Source organism: Zootoca vivipara, chromosome 1 (assembly GCF_965207765.1).
Source record: "Zootoca vivipara chromosome 1, rZooViv2.hap1.1, whole genome shotgun sequence".
Taxonomy (NCBI): domain Eukaryota; kingdom Metazoa; phylum Chordata; class Lepidosauria; order Squamata; family Lacertidae; genus Zootoca; species Zootoca vivipara.
Genome location: NC_142582.1, coordinates 2,147,278 through 2,163,079, shown reverse-complemented (window position 1 = coordinate 2,163,079; position 15,802 = coordinate 2,147,278). Strand labels below are relative to the sequence as shown.

The 15,802-nt window shown below is 45.1% G+C and overlaps 1 long non-coding RNA gene across 1 annotated transcript; it reads right to left on the bottom strand.

Annotated features, from left to right (window-relative positions):
• Window positions 1–6,238: 6,238 nt before the first annotated feature.
• On the bottom strand, window positions 6,239–11,423 carry LOC148687449 (uncharacterized). Its single transcript, XR_015946729.1, has 4 exons — window positions 11,331–11,423; window positions 10,639–10,817; window positions 8,240–8,286; window positions 6,239–7,174 (listed from the first exon to the last, which is right to left on the bottom strand). It is a non-coding gene; the product is annotated as an uncharacterized LOC148687449 (long non-coding RNA).
• Between the last annotated feature and the right edge of the window lie 4,379 nt (window positions 11,424–15,802).

Below are 15,802 nucleotides of genomic sequence, written 5' to 3'. Positions count from 1 at the left end.
GCAGGCTTAAAATGGTAATTCAGTTAAATGCTTAAGTCTATTTTAAAATGGTGCCTTAGCACTGGAGCTCAGATACAGCAGAAGTTCTTACATCGCTGGCTTGATGGAAAGTGGCGAAAAATGGAGTGTGTGCCCAGGCAGGTCAGGAGAATATTTATAGGGCTTTGCCCTGGAAAAACTGTGGACAAATGCCGGCTTCCTCGGCCTGTAAAGCGAGATGAGCACCGCAACCCCAGAGTCGTCTGCAACTGGACTTAACTGTCAGGGGTCCCTTTACCATTACCGCTCTCTTTTTTTTGCCTCCCCCTGTCAGGGCACAATGGGAGTGTTTACAGGAAAACACCTGTGAGCTTCTGATCAAATTCCTGGAATTGCAGATCATTGAAGTTAAGGACCCAAGAGGTCTTCAGGTTTTCCTGAAGAAAAATACAATGCTGATGTATTCTTAATTCATGCAACAAAGATAAATGTCCTACTTCATGGCTTATCTGGCTAAATAGCTTGGCCTAATGAAGGATATGGTATACTTAATCAATGCATATCTAGCTACCAGTATTTTTTTAAAAAAACTTCAAAGGAAGGCTACTGTTTTCAGTTTCCCTTAGAAGAGGTGTGGGGAATCTTTGACAGCTCCCTGGTGAGTGCTGTAGTTGAGCTTCCCTTAGTGCCTGTGGGTGATATTTTTGTTTTGTTTGATTTAAATAAATGTATATACATTAACAAATATTCTGGGATATTTTTTTGAATAAAACAATAAAATACTAAGTATATAGATGCATAAAACAGTTAAAACAATGATGGAACAGATAAAAGCAGAGTAAAGCAAGCACAGATAAAACTCCAAGTAAAGAGACCTGAGAAAATAAAAATAAGATCTTCACCTGCTTAAACAAAACAAAGCCATCAGTGGGAGCCAGGTGAAAAGCATCCCTAGTCACCTGTGTCTGCTGAAGTGAGGCATCCATTAGCATCCCACCCCCCTCACTCACTAGCCAGGATAGGAAACCCATGTATTTTTACCATTGCATTTGGTTCCAAATTAACTATCACTCAAGAAAGAAAGAATCACATATACACATTGAATTTGTTTCCGTGGCCGTTGAAAATGAAACCATATATGGAACATCACTTCTTTACAAAGTAAAAGTGCTTTTACAAAGGAGCAGTTAGACCCTTTCACAAAAACGTTCAAAGCCTTTTCTGAATGCAACATTCAAACCTTTTCTTTTTAAAAGAATTGAATTCCTTTGCCCCATCCCCTTGGACGGGCAGAAATGGTGGCAGGGCAGTGGTGCTGTGCTTGGCCGTAAAGACAGGGGAGCTCATCATGCACTCTGCTCATGAATGCCTCCCTTGCGGAGGCTGCCTGCCTTTCCTGCTTGCTCCATTGCCTGTTGCAGCCACAATTTGTCACCCATTGCCTGTTTTCAAATACATGACATCCAGGAGGACTAGAAATGCACCTTTTTGTAACAAAGGCTGCAATTCCAGATTGTGCTCAAGCATCTATGCAAGAGTGAAACCTTGCTTATATCTCACTGACAAAGGACATCACATTTCACTGATAAATATGTGTGCTTTGGCCAAACCGGGAAGGGCTTGTGAGACTTACACAAGTTGCCAGAGGAGCTTGTGCTAAAAGAGTAATGATTGGGCTATTTACTCCAAAAGCAAACTAGCAAAGCTCCCAGAGCTCACTGTTAGCAGAGAACAATGTGTGCTGGCCTGAAAGCATCCTGGTTGTTTATACTTGGTAGCCTTTGCCATATTCTGCTTCCTCTCGAACACACATGCCAGCCAGACTTGTTCTCTGACTCCTCCTCATGACCCTGGAAGCCACTGGATGGAACCCACTTTGCTTGAAGTGGTTAAACAAACAGTTGTGTTTGTTTCATCTGAGGAGAGGCTGGTGGGAAAATGAGTGTGGGATTTGCTGCCAAAGCCATGATGAGTATACTCTTTCCATCTGGGAAGACTGAGTCATCTTGGGGAAGAAAAGTGCTTGCCTTTCTTGGGAATGAAAGAAAACAAGATTAAGAGTCTCCAGCACAGAGATGCAGCACTCTCTCCAGCGAGTCCTGGTCTGAGTTTGGGAACTCGGCTTCATTGAGTGCATCCCATTGGAATCTGTCCACTGCCATCTTGGATAGGAGTGCTGCATGTTCCCATGGGAGTGCCAGTTGTGGGAAGACTTCCCACAGGTATCTGGTGGGGCACTAGGAGAACAATGCTTTGCAAGAGGTTGGACTAGATGACCCTTTGGGTCACTTTCAACTCTCCAATTCTATGACTAGATGAGCCTTTGGCCTAATCTAGCTGGGCTCTTCTCCTGATCGCATGTTCAAATTTTGTGTTTGTTAGTTTCTGCAGGGCAGAATGTGTAAAATGGGGTGGCCAACTGACAGCCTGGGAGCCTGATCTGCCATTCCTCACCCCCCACCCCTGACAACCCCACCAATTTTGGCAGTGCCAGCAATAATGAAATATTTTTTTAAATAGACACAGCACACCAGTGGCATGTGGTTCACAGAGCACAAATACAGCCAAGGCCAAAAAAAGGTTTGCTATCCTAGGCTAAATTGCTCAGCATGGAAATTTCTTCTTCTTTGGTGAGCACTTGAGGTCAAGTAAGATGGTCTTACATGAACACAGTCTAAATACCACATGCAACCCCATATCATTTGGCCCTGGGGTGCCAGTATAAAAGAAGGGAAGGGGTAATTTCAGTTGCCTTTGCATGAGATTGGGAAACAGAAAAAGCATTAATGACTATTGCTTTCTCCTTCCTCATTCCACTGGGCATTGTGGGAAGTAGGAAGGCATGTAGGCCTCTTGTGGTGATGAGAAAAACAGCAGAGAGCATTATTGGCTGCTCACTCTCCACCTTAGAACAAATCTACACAACCAGGTGCCATAGAAAAGCGCTAGACATATCAAGAGATCCAACGCACCCTGGTCACCATTTCTTTGAGCTCCTGCCATTGGAACGGAGATATAGAACTATGCAGGCAAGAACGAGCCGTCTCAGGAACAGTTTCTTCTCTAAAGCTATTTTGACCTTAAATGGAAAGCCTGGACTTTGAAGTCATCTTATTTTACTTGTTATTTTATATCATATTTACTGTTTTTAATTAGGTTTTGTAATTCTGGATTATGCGGAATGTTTTATCTGAGTAGATGTAGCAACCGAGTAATTTCGTTCTTCCTGCAAGGGGACAATGACAATAAAGATATCTTATCTTAAACCACTGAGCCTAGGGCTTGCTGATCAGAAGGTCGGCGGTTCGAATCCCTGTGACGGGGTGAGCTCCCGTTCCTCGGTCCCAGCTCCTGCCAACCTAGCAGTTCGAAAGCACGTCAAAATGCAAGTAGATAAATAGGAAGGTAAACGGTGTTTCCGTGTGCTGCTCTGGTTTGCCAGAAGCAGCTTTGTCATGCTGGCCACATGACCTGGAAGCTATACGCCGGCTCCCTCAGCCAATAATGCGAGATGAGCGCGCAACCCCAGAGTCGGTCACGACTGGACCTGATGGTCAGGGGTCCCTTTACCTTTACCTTTATCTTAAATGCATGTCTCTGCCTTCACACTGGCAGAGTATGGAAGCAAGGGTCACTCACAGTTTTGCTTGTGTGACAAGCAGAGGCAGTTGTGGGCACGGCCCAAAGAGCTCTGCCGAAGAGGTCCTAAGGATGTTGCATAATCTAAACCAGCACTGAAGGGAAATCCTGCCTAAAGTTTCATTTGAAAATGCCTTTATTTTGAAACTCAAAATCTCATGTCAAAACTTAAAGCGTGAGTGCTGGAATTCTGTAAACTAAACCTCATTTCTTTTTACATTCAGTGACCCAGACTTGCCATATAGGGAGTGCAAAAATTGCACATCTATCTATCTATCTATCTATCTATCTATCTATCTATCTATCTATCTATCTATCTATCTGCTATCTCTTTTTTATTTTAAATGTACATTTCAAAAGAAACACCTGGAATGGGAAATGTGGAAGATCTAAATTTATACTGCATCTTTCAGGCTGGTTTAAACAAAACATTGCTTTGCAATTTTGGATAGTTAATAAGACATTTTGTGTCAATAGAGCTTAACATGCAAAGCTCTGCCCAAACTACAACTGGATAATTAATTTTACTGGCCCAAATGTCAATTCCAGGCCTATCAATTGCAGTCAGTGTATCATTTTTCACACTTCCTTTGTTCCTTAGATAATCAAAAATCATTGGGCTTTTCTGGATGCCTAAATTATTGTGTTGGAATTATGGTGTTGGTTTTGGTACACTAGGAGAAGGTTCAGGGGAGGGAAAAGTCAACGATATCTGAACTGCTGCAGCCCTGTTATAATGGCAACTTACATTGCAAGCCATCCCTAACCTGACCCAAAGTGCCGTGGCCACTTGAGGCAGCAGATTCAGAGTGGACAGAAAAATCCAAATTCTGCCCCTCATCTTGCTCCCTAAAATGGCAGGGCGTTCTCCTGCGCAGCTTCCACTGAATGAAAGTGACACTGCAAGACTGTATCACTGAGCCTCATGCAAGGAAGATTGTTCTACACACCTGAATTAGTAAAAGAAGGGTGGTGTGCCATTTGAACTTCCTGGTGCAAACTTAAAACTGCCCCAAGCTGGCCAACCCTGCATTTGTCAAGGCAAAACTCACATTTCTGTTCCTTTACTTGCAATTCAAAGGTAATAGCAGTTATTACCTTGCTCACTTTGGATTTTTGTAAAAACCAGATCGCACTAACAGCAGTGCCCCCTTCCCTCCCCATTCAGCCCTTCACACGACAGCCCACCCCACTCAGGAGAGGCTTCAGGTGGGCTGCCAGGAGATGGGTAGGGCACCTTCTGCTGCCACTTTGGGGGATTCAGGCCCCTGCATGCAGAAAAATAGTGTGTCAGGGTTGAGGCTAAATTAGACCATTTCTCCCTGAACTCCAGTTTTGATTTTGATGGAGAAGTAGCAATTGATCAGTAGGCGCATTGAGAGGCACTTGATACCTGTGATTATGGTTCCTGCCGAGTCTTATAAAAATCCATTTAACTCTCTTCATTAGACATATATTAATTATTTGTTCAGTAATTGGTTCATGCAAGCCAGTCTGAGAACCCAGACACAGGTTTACCAGTGCATGGAAACAAACCCTCAGAAAGCAGCACTATGTATTTATTAATTTGCATCCCTGTTGCTGCTAGAGCCATTTCCCCGGGGAGATAATTTGCCTCTTTCCTATAAAAACACAGGCACATTTTTGAAACAAATTCTTAAGAGAAAGGCAAGACAATAGAACTTCCTTGATGTTATTCTGATATGGTAATTTGTTATTGCAAGTCTGTCACTTATGGCTATTTCACCTAGTGAAGAGGAAGGAGAATTCTGTCCCAGCTCTGGGTCATGAGAAGCATGTTGTTTTGAACGAGGCAAACTGTGTTTTCAGCAAGCTTCTTCAAGCTGAAGGTGCTGGAATCTTTTGTCCCCAAAGGATAATTTCCAAATTCCATGGCACAGTAGTTACCCAGTGTCAGAGAAGGCTGCGGATACTCATGAGTAAAGACGCTCCACTCTGTCTTTTCTTTCAGAATTTTATTGTGCATGCTATTTACAGTGCAAAAGTACAAGAGTATCCGGAAACATGACTGCTCAGTTCGTATCAGAACCTCGCAATGGCTTCTTCCTGGTCTTTACCCAACATAAGAGCCTGGGGACCCCAAAACGCCTCCCCCTTGCCCTACGGGTCGTAGCGCACCTCAATTCAGGCGTTGGGGGAAATGGAAGCCCTGTGTCCGATGGCTGTCTCAGCTCCTCCTCCCCTAGCTCTCCCTCAGAGTGGTGCAAGGGCTCTGTAGCATACGACAGCCCTCTCTCCACTCCGCTCATTTCCTCATTCCTTTCCTCTGACTCGCTACTTGTGTTGATGCTGGGTGATGAGCTGATGAAAATGATGGGTGGGGGCTCTCTGTAAGGAGACCCCCTGACACCCAGTTTCCATCTACTGTGCCCAGTTGACTAACTTATTGGCTGAATCTCTCATCAGATTAATTCAGAGTCCCATGATGTTCCATCTTCCCACTAACTGAAATGAGCAATGCAGTAGCAGTGGCAAAAGAGGCTGAGATTCACACCACCACAGAATAGCCAAACTTTTAATAAACTGTGTTGATTAATTTAGTTTTTAATTTGATACTGAAATTCTGACTGTTAAGCAGTGAAATAATGTTATGGTTATCTAGTCAAGATTTCAAACTTTACTCTAAACCCACAAAACAACCTATAAAACCTGGCACTGTGTCTGCACAATCAAATCCTCCTTCTAACCTTGATGGAATTTAAAAACTCTTGAAAATTGCAGGTTGTTCTGTTCTTGTAACCTCACTAGGTGGCCTTGGCTAAGCCATGGGAAAATCATTCTGAACAACTTTACAGGATTATTAGAAAGATAATAATGTGTAACTGGCTTCAGCATGAGGGAGAAATGCTAAATAAATAGTAATTTATATGTCCGAACTCAGCGTAAGATGGCAAGTAAAACCAGGAGTCCCCTCTGTTCCAAGGTGCCAGAAGAGGGCAGCTGCATTTGCCCCTGCAAGAATGACCAGCCTTGAAAGCCTCTTCTCCCTCCAGACCGATGCATGGAAAATCCAGCTACATTAGCTTTGGCTGGAACATCAGGCTATTTTAGGAAACTTTATAAACAGCCAAGAGTGTGTGCCTCTCACAAATCTTAATTTGCTCAGAAAACAACTTTTACATGGCTTAAACTTGCTTTTAACAGAGTGGCAAGTTCTGCCATTAAGAAGCACCAGGAGTTATTCTGCTGTTTAAAGCAAGTACTACCAGTATGTCCCTAATTTAAAGAACTTGCAAAAAGACAGTCCCAGGAGAGAAGATAAACTTTGTTCCTGGCCTGTTCATCCCAGTATTTTCCATCCTTCTCCTAGAGACAGTGAGAGTCCAAAACTGAAGTTTTAGGTCCAAGTCTGATCTGGCAAGCCTGTCTGGAAGGAGACCTGAGGACAGGGCACGGCAGGAAGTCTCTACTGGGCCCTTGCCACCCGTGGAAGTGAGGGGCGTCTTCTTTCAAATATGAGAAGTTTCGCAAACTATTCCCCAGCTCTATGGTGAGAGAAGAGGAGTCTGGAGCCCTCAGCTAAATGTGAGATCATCTGAAAAGAAGATGGACATAATGTACAGATTAGTTCTTCAGCTGCGTCCAAGTACAGTTGGTGCAGAACATGTGAGTCACGGCCCTGGCAGAAGGAAGCTGAAACAGAAGCTGAAGGCTTGTCGGGTGTCCAGGGCCCTCAAGACTCAGTGGCTGCCATTGGGAGGAGAATGTGGAACAAAGTCACATGCGAGTTGTTGTTGCATCTGGGCACTGTGGGCTGTGGGGGAAGAATGCTGAGCAGGGCCTCTAAGAAATGCAGGACTTTCTAAAATCAAAACCAGACAGTGAAAGATCCTGATTGCTAGGGCTGCCATACGTCCAGATTTTCCCAGACATTACTGGGATTTCCAAAAGGCGGCGCTTTGTCCTGCATCTTAGGCAAGTCAATCGAAAAAGCATGGGTTTTTTTGCAAAAAAAAAAGCTCAATAATTTTTGGGGTGTCCTGTTTTTGACTTTTTGAAAAATGGCAACCCTATGATTGCAAGCTGAAAATAATAATACTGTTGCAGCCACAATGCAGAAGCCATAACATTTGTGTTAGAAAGAGCAGAGAAAGACTGGCCCACATTAGGAGATGTTGCAGAAGATGCCATGGAGGGGAGAGTGAATACACTAGGGATGCACTCTCCTTTTGCTGTCCCTGGAACAGTGGAAGTCTCATTCAAAGCGCTGCTCCATTAAAATTGTTCCTATTTTGTGTTTGTGTCTCCATGTCTGTCTCATGAGTCCATTTCCTGAAAACTAAGTGAAACCCCCCCCTTTTATATTTATATATCACTCTTCATCAAAAGATCTCAGAGTGCTTCACAAGATAAAAATACGAAGTGAAAATCCAAAACTGCCGCCTTTTTCAACCCCCTTAGCACGGATGCTGCAGGCAATGGTGAGAGATGTAATGGCCATACAGGATGAGCTTACAGTCTCCCACTTTGCAAATGAGCTGCGGTGAGTCTCAGGCTCATGAACTGCCACTCCTCTCTTGTGCACCAGAGAAGGAGTTCAGAAGCTGTTGCTCCCACTTTTAACCAAACCACAGTTGGATCCTGATCTGTTTTCACTTACCATGGTTTAAACAAACAACCCTGAGTTGGGTGTGTTTCAAATTCGAGCTGCAAAAGAGAAGAGGGGAGTCAAAGAGAGGCTTGTTGCAGCTCTTACATACAGTCGTAAAACCATGGTTCCCTTTTACATCTGAACCAAACCTCAAAGTAGGCAAAGCAGTCTGAGTGTTAGAGATGCCTCTTCATTCCAGCAACCCAGGCCACATGCAATGGCACTAACCAATGTCATGGGGATTTCATGGACTCCTGCACCTCTCCAAAGCATGGGTGAAAAAGAGGACTCCACACACACACACCCCTAATCCACCTTGTGGTCCCAATTCGTGGTCCCCAGATTGGGTAACTTCCGCCCCCCGGGTTTTTAAAGTAAAGGAGAATCAGTTATGAACATGTACCTGTAAATTAGGTGATATGAGCAAGCAGAGGCGGGCTGTCAAAATGGAAGGTGCCCCCCACACCAAAGCCTTGCTTAGCTCAGTTGGCACAGCATGAGATGTGGGTTCGAGACCCACCTTGGGCAGAAGATTCCTGCATTGCAGGGGGATGGACTAGATGACACTTGTGGCCCCTTCCAACTCCGCAATTCTGTGATTCCACTGGGGCTGCATGGTGCTGTTGTCTTCCAGCAACAACTCACAGAATTATTGCAATATCCTGCATGAGCTTTGTGAGATCTCGCCAGAAGCTGCCACCGCAGTGGCAAGGGTTGTTAGGGCACCTGCCAGGGCCCCACCTAGTGGAATGACACTGCCCGAGGGGGGCTGCTTCAATACACCTCCTGGGATGGCTGACCCTGTGTGCCAACTTCTTTGTTTTGACTGCTGTGAACACAGGATCAGGCATATGCAGCTGCTCTGGACCAAGTCAGGCCGTTGGCCCCTGAGCTCAGTATTTTCTGACTGGCAGCAGCCATGAGGACTTTCCTAGCCCTGCTCCCTGAGGTCCTTGTAGGGAGAGATTCCAGCAACTGTTCCTGGCAATGCTGCCCCCCTGGCTCCTCTCCTGCTGGGCCTTGGGATCGCCCAGGATTTCAGAGGAAGCTGCTGGGAAAGCAGGATGTTTCCTCTTGCCCTCACTAGATGTCCCTGTTGTTCTCTGTGCAACTGCTCTGGCTATTTTTTCTGGCTGCAAAAGCAGGAGGGAGGGGAGGGGAGCCACTGAAATGTGGCCAGTTCAGAATTAGCTACTTTTATAATCTGCATGATGCAAAAGTTTTCAACAGAATCCTGAAGGTGTTTATTTTGTATCCTTTATTCTCTGATGCCGCCCCCATAAGAAAAACTGCCTCAACAAGCAAATTAAGAAAGACACGTAATTTGAGTGGACTTCATATGTAAGTGTGAGTGATTTTGCAGTATGCCATAAATGGAATGATTTCCAGGGCATTGAGACAAATGACAGGCAGAGATTTCCCACCCCTTTGCTCTTAAAGGGGGGAAGCGGGGGAACAGGATCCAGACTATATCTTGCACCTTGTACTAGATGAAAGAGACCCAGCAGAAAGACTGTTTTAATTTTACTTATTGGAAACAACTGGCACATTAGGAGAATTGCCATCTTCTGCCAAGTATGCCATCAAATGACCCCCTGAAAGGGAATATTTGCAAACCACAATGACTAACCTGTTATTATGGGATATATTAACAAAAGCAAACAAGAGAGAGGAGAGACACTGGTGAAGACAGGAATTTGAGGATCATTTAATTTTTGCCAAAGGAAATAAAGAATGCAGTCCTCCAACATCTTACTCAAAGTAGGTAGGTCCCACAGAGGCTTCTCCAGAATAAACAAATTGAAAAGTGGTGAGGAAAAAAGAAAGCACAGCATCAAATCAAATTGGAGCTTTCTAACTTCTCGGTGCAATCCGGGAGCAGGAAAATCAAATATGATTTCACTGATTATTATTATTTTGCCGTTTTGCTGAATATTATTCAGGGGAGGACTCCAACAGCTCAAGAGGAACTTGACTTTTAAAAAATAGTTTTTCTCTCCTGAGAAATTTATTTAATAGATGCTGCAATCAAAATACAGTCCCCTGCAAAAAAAAAAAAAGCGGGTGGGGTGGGGGAGGAAGGAAAGGGCAGCCCATAGTACCACTCCTTGCCCCTCCCCCATACAATGCTCAGGGTGCCTGTTCTAGCTACTCTGTGGGTGGGTCTGCCTCATAGTGACTGGTGGCAAGTTGCATCTGCTGCAGATGGTGGAATGAATGGGGCAGAAAGAGTTTCACTACAATAGTTTAGTGGGGCAGGGGTTGTCCTGCTTGAAAATGACCCACAGAACATGTGAATCATCACCCAGGATCCACAGTGGCAGACATGAATGAATCCAGCTTTGCAAATTACCGTAAGTCAATTGGGAAATCAGGTGTTATTTGGGTAGAAAATTCCTTCTTGGTACCTTAACATGCTGACTGTCTTGTTGCTGTGCGATCATCTTGTCACTGTGCCAGTTTGTGTGTTAGTGATTCCCCCTGGGCCACAGAAGACCCTTGAAAGTGTGTCACAACACTGCGGTGCAGATTTGGAAACAGCTCAGCCAAGAAGCTGAAGGTGCTGTGGGAGAACTCCAGGTATTTCCTGAACAAAGATAAAAAAGTCTTACTGGCAGGATTCCAATTTAAAATGGTTGAGAAGCACACACACACCAAGTACTTTGTACTAATATGGAGGGTCAGGTATTAAATGAGCAAAGGTGAATACAGAAACCTCAAGCCCAGTAGGAAAGACACATGAAAAATGAGTCTCTGAAGGTACAAACAGCAGTACATTGTTTATTGGTGTCTGTTCCATCCACCTTTTGTGCAGCTATACCAATATAATTTGTCACATTTTTATTTCTTTATAGGGTCATTCCAAGAAGATTGCTGTGGGTGCCTTGTTAACCAAGAACCATACTTTTGAAGTGCGCTATTATCAGCAATATGACCCCAGTATTACACAAAAGTCACAAGCAGAGACCTCTGAACACCTCCCATCTCAGAGTTCCCACAACCAAAGGCCAAAGGATTTGCAAACTTCTTCCATAAGGTTCCATTTAGCAAGATATAACATACTGTAAGATTATTTAAATTCATTTATTTACTTACTTACTTGCAAAAGTTTTTCTATCCAGCTTTCTGGCTCCACAGTGGAGCTTCCCTGCCTGCCCTGCCCTTGCCCTTAAATTTGTATTGTTTAAAAACTGCAAAGAGAGAACACAACAAAATATGTTTTTTAAAAAGAAGAACAGCAGTAGGATCCTCATAAAAAAGGGAAACCAAGTAGAGAATAGTATTGAACAGGTAGTGAACAGATAGCTGAAAAACACCTGAGGTAATCAAACCACAATTTATAAATAACTTAAATTTTCACCTAAACAACCCAGGTTTTAGCTACTACCTAAAGGTGCCCAGAGGGCAGGAGATGTGTGTGTAGGTGACAGCCACCTTGCAAACCAGTTGTTGCTGGCATCTGTCTGTCTCAAGAAACAACGGAGTGTGTTTCTGGGAGTGAAACCAAACCCCGTGTTAGCAGCACCAAAGCGACCTGCCTCAGGCGCAAGCCTGGGCCATGTGTGTGTGGCAGGCCTGGCCAGCTAGACCAGGCGTCGGCAACCTTTTCCGGCCGTGGGCCGGATCATTGCCACTGACGCTGGTCCGTGATCTGGACATGCTCTGGACTTGCACAGAAGCCATTTCCGGTGCTGCGCTGCCCATTTCCTGGGTGCCGGAAATCACTTCTGTGCATGCTCAGACATGCGCAGAAGCGATTTCCAGCTTCTGGGCATGGGCAGTGCAGCACCAGAAATCACTTCTGTGCATGCCTGGACATGCACAGAAGCGATTCCCGGCGTCTGGGCATGCTAGGCCATTGAAGTCAAAGTTGGCTTGGACTCTGGCTACCTGGAAGACCACTTTCTTCAACACATGCCTAGCACAGTGTTTTTCAACCTTTTTTGGGCAAAGGCACACTTGTTCCATGAAAAAAATCACGAGGCACACCACCATTAAAAAAGTTAAAAAATTTAACTCTGTGCCTATATTGACTATATATCTTGAGGATACAGCACCATATTACTAATCGGCTGGAGCTGAGAGTGAATTGCTTGGCAATAATTAGCATCCCAAAATCTACTATACCGATACTAAAACAGAAAATTTAATTAAGTTGTAAGGACTAGAGAGCCTCAAAGTTAGACCCATTGAGAGTTAGATGTTAGTGATTCTCTGTGAAACATAATATGATGTTTATTTTAAAAATATCCATTGGAACCTGCGCGACCCTCCGGGAGCAACGGGCCTGCCCCTCCTCAGTCCAGGCCAGGCGCCTCACCTTCTGCAGGGCGCGCACGTGCTCCTCGCCGAAGAGGCCGCTCACTCCCTCGTAGACACCGCTGGCTGCCCTCCGGAGGCTGTTCTGCTTGTCGGCCCGCGGCCTCACGCCGACCAAGCCCCGGGCGCCGCCAGCAAAAGGAGCGAGAGCGAGACAAACAGCAGCAGCAGCACCTGCCGGCCGTCTCTCACGTCCGAGGCCGTGGTGGTGGCTGTTGAGAGCTGCACTCGCCCCGCGTCGTGACCCGGCCGGCTTCCTTTCCGGCGGGTTAGTGCATGTTAATGGCGGCCGCCAGGCACGTGATAAGGCAGCAAATTGCCCTTCTCGCCGCCGCGGAACAGCGGTTGAGAAACGCTGGCCTAGCAGACCAGAAAGATCCTTTGTAGAGCCCCTCCTCTGTCCACTGGGTACCCCCTCCCCTCTGAAACGAGGCAAATGGAGATGGGAAGGGGGGAGGCTTCTTTATGGTAGAAACTTGCTCTTCTACTTTCCATTTTCTAGACTTGGTTTTTAAAAAGTGCAATCAGGGCTGGCTGTTGCTTTGCCCCTGCCAACATCTTGATGCGGACAGTTTGACAGGCCAGGGCCTAGGAACGCTTCAGCGAGAGCTGTGCTGGGGGGTCTTCAACCAGCAGTTAGCTGGTGAAGCTCCATAAACTCCCTGCTGTTCATCTGCCAGAAGGGTGAAAAGAGAGGCTACAGATTCTTGGCTCAGCTATTGCTGCAATACATGAGAGACACTACCTGCCTACTTACGTTAAGTTAGCAGTTAGGAAAAGTTGAGAAGACAGTTGTGAATTTCCTGGCTGCAACACCATGTTATGTCTATGTTTTGTTAATAAATCAAATTGATTGGCTGAAGAGCAGCTGCTGTAGTTTGATCCAAGAGAGTTCTGAACACCTCACTGCATCTCACCCTAAATCTTTGCCTTGGGCCTTTCAGACCACCTATGATTCCGTCCTAATATTCTACGTGGCTGGCAATCCCTTGGGCTACCCTAGTATGGGAAACAAAGGTGAGGGTATTTAGATGCCCAGGTAAGCTTGTCTTCCTTGTGGCCCCCATGGGTCTCCTGGGTTACCTTAGTATACATCACACACAGGTTCAAGGGCTGAAACTGGGCTCTGGTTCAAACTGAATGTAAGAGTTTGGCTGCTCTCCAATGGTTGCCGCTGTTACTAGAACAAACATAGAGATGATTCTTGACATAATAATAAAAGCTAATCTGTACACAATAGATATAGAAATTCTTGAAAACTATTGCAGCTAATTATTGATAACTAATGAGGTAAAGGTAAAGGGACCCCTGACCGTTAGGGTCCAGTCATGGACGACTCTGGGGTTGAGGCACTCATCTCGTTTTACTGGCCGAGGGAGCTGGCGTACAGCTTCCGGGTCATGTGGCCAGCGTGACTAAGCCGCTTCTGGAGAAACAGAGCAGCATATGGAAACGCCGTTTACCTTCCCGCCGGAGTGGTATATATTTATCTACTTGCACTTTGACATGCTTTTGAACTGCTAGGTTGGCAGGAGCTGGGAGCGAGCAACAGGAGCTCACCCCATCGCGGAGATTTGAACCACCAACCTTCTGATCGGCAAGCCCTAGGCTCTGTGGTTTAACCCACAGCACCACCCGCGTCCCCAATGATGTATTATGCTAATGATGTAGTATGTAGTATGCAATATTACCAATATGCCTTATTAGCGGTGGGCAGCGTTGGTCATGGCCAATTGAAACCTAGAAGTGGCATGTGATGCATTCAGGCACAGCAATAAGGACAGAAGGGCATAGACTTTGTACCATTATTACCTCCCTAGCAGTGGTCAGAGTGGTGGCGGTGGGATGGTGAGCAATTCTGGGCAAGGAAATGCAAATCCCATACTTGGAATAAAGTAGCCAAGTTAAATAATTGCTTTTGCATACTTGCATTGCATAATTAGTTCATTTTCCAGTATTCACAACATGTAGATCAGCTAGAGGCTATCATCCTCCTGAGTATAAATCTGTTCAACAGGCAAAGGATTGATTCAGACTGAGTATATCTGTGTGCAGAAGTAAGTGCCATAGTGGCTGCAGACACTTGGCGGGTTATTCCGTTTCCTCAACTTATAGTTGAGTTGTCACATGATGTCAAAGCCACTTCTGGAAATTTAGTGAAATCCAGTGGAGGTTTGGCTCTAGGTATAGTCCTGGTGGTGTGGGGTGGTAGGGCGCCGGGCCGGCAGGTGGGGTGCTGCGCGCTGTGAGGGCGGGGGCGCCAGAGCAATCTCTGTGCCTCAGCGCCCGACCTGCTCGAGACTGCCCTGGTTGTGTCACACCACACCCATTCGCATGAACTTGAGGACAACATCCCAGTTTAGCTGTCAAAAAGCCACAATTCTATAACACAGCAGGTCCGAAGCACTGGCAGTATAATCAGGGAAAGTAAGACAATATTCCCTATGCCCCTTCTTTTCTTCTTTGGCAATCACTCGTAACCAAGCAAGATTGTCTTCCATAAACACGGTTTTAACAGTGAGTCTGCAAGTGACTGTGGAGGCCAATTCTGGATCCACACGTCCTTTCACAGTGGGAACATTGGTTTCTGGGAGGGAGTTGATGACGGTGCGCCTTCCTCTTAGTACATTTTCCCCTTGTATTCTGAGTTCAAGCGTCTTCAAATCCCAAGACACCTTTGGTAAAGGCTTCTCTTCAGTTGGAGCGTTCGCAAGCCAGTGTTTACCAGTTGTCAGTTTTCATACTGCATATTTTATTTTATTTTTGATCATGTACCCTGAGTTCACAAGGACATAGTTTCAGGTAAAGGTAAAGATATTGTGGCAGGCAGCTGAAAGCAGTTGAATTTTGGTCTCATTGAGCTCAACAAAATGTGCTAAGTCATTACAAGAGTCACTTCTTTCAATATTTATTTTCACTAACCTAGTTAAATTGAACTGGTCTTTGACCGTAATAATATATTTTTTTTAAAAAAAAACCTAGTTAAAAACTTTCATTTTAAAAATTAAATCCAAGTGGGATATGCCCCTTTTAAAGCTTGTTCAAAATGGCCTTCTATGACAAACAGCAGCTAAAACTACAAAGGCAGAGATGGGAAGATGGAACTCCCAGGTGCCTTTCCCTTTCTTTTCCTTTTTGCAGTATTAAAGGGAACATGTGTTTGCACTCAGAACCAATACTATTAAAGGACCAGTAAAGCAGACACAAGTGTTTGAAAGGAAAATCTCTACATTTCAAATGAGGCTCCAATAC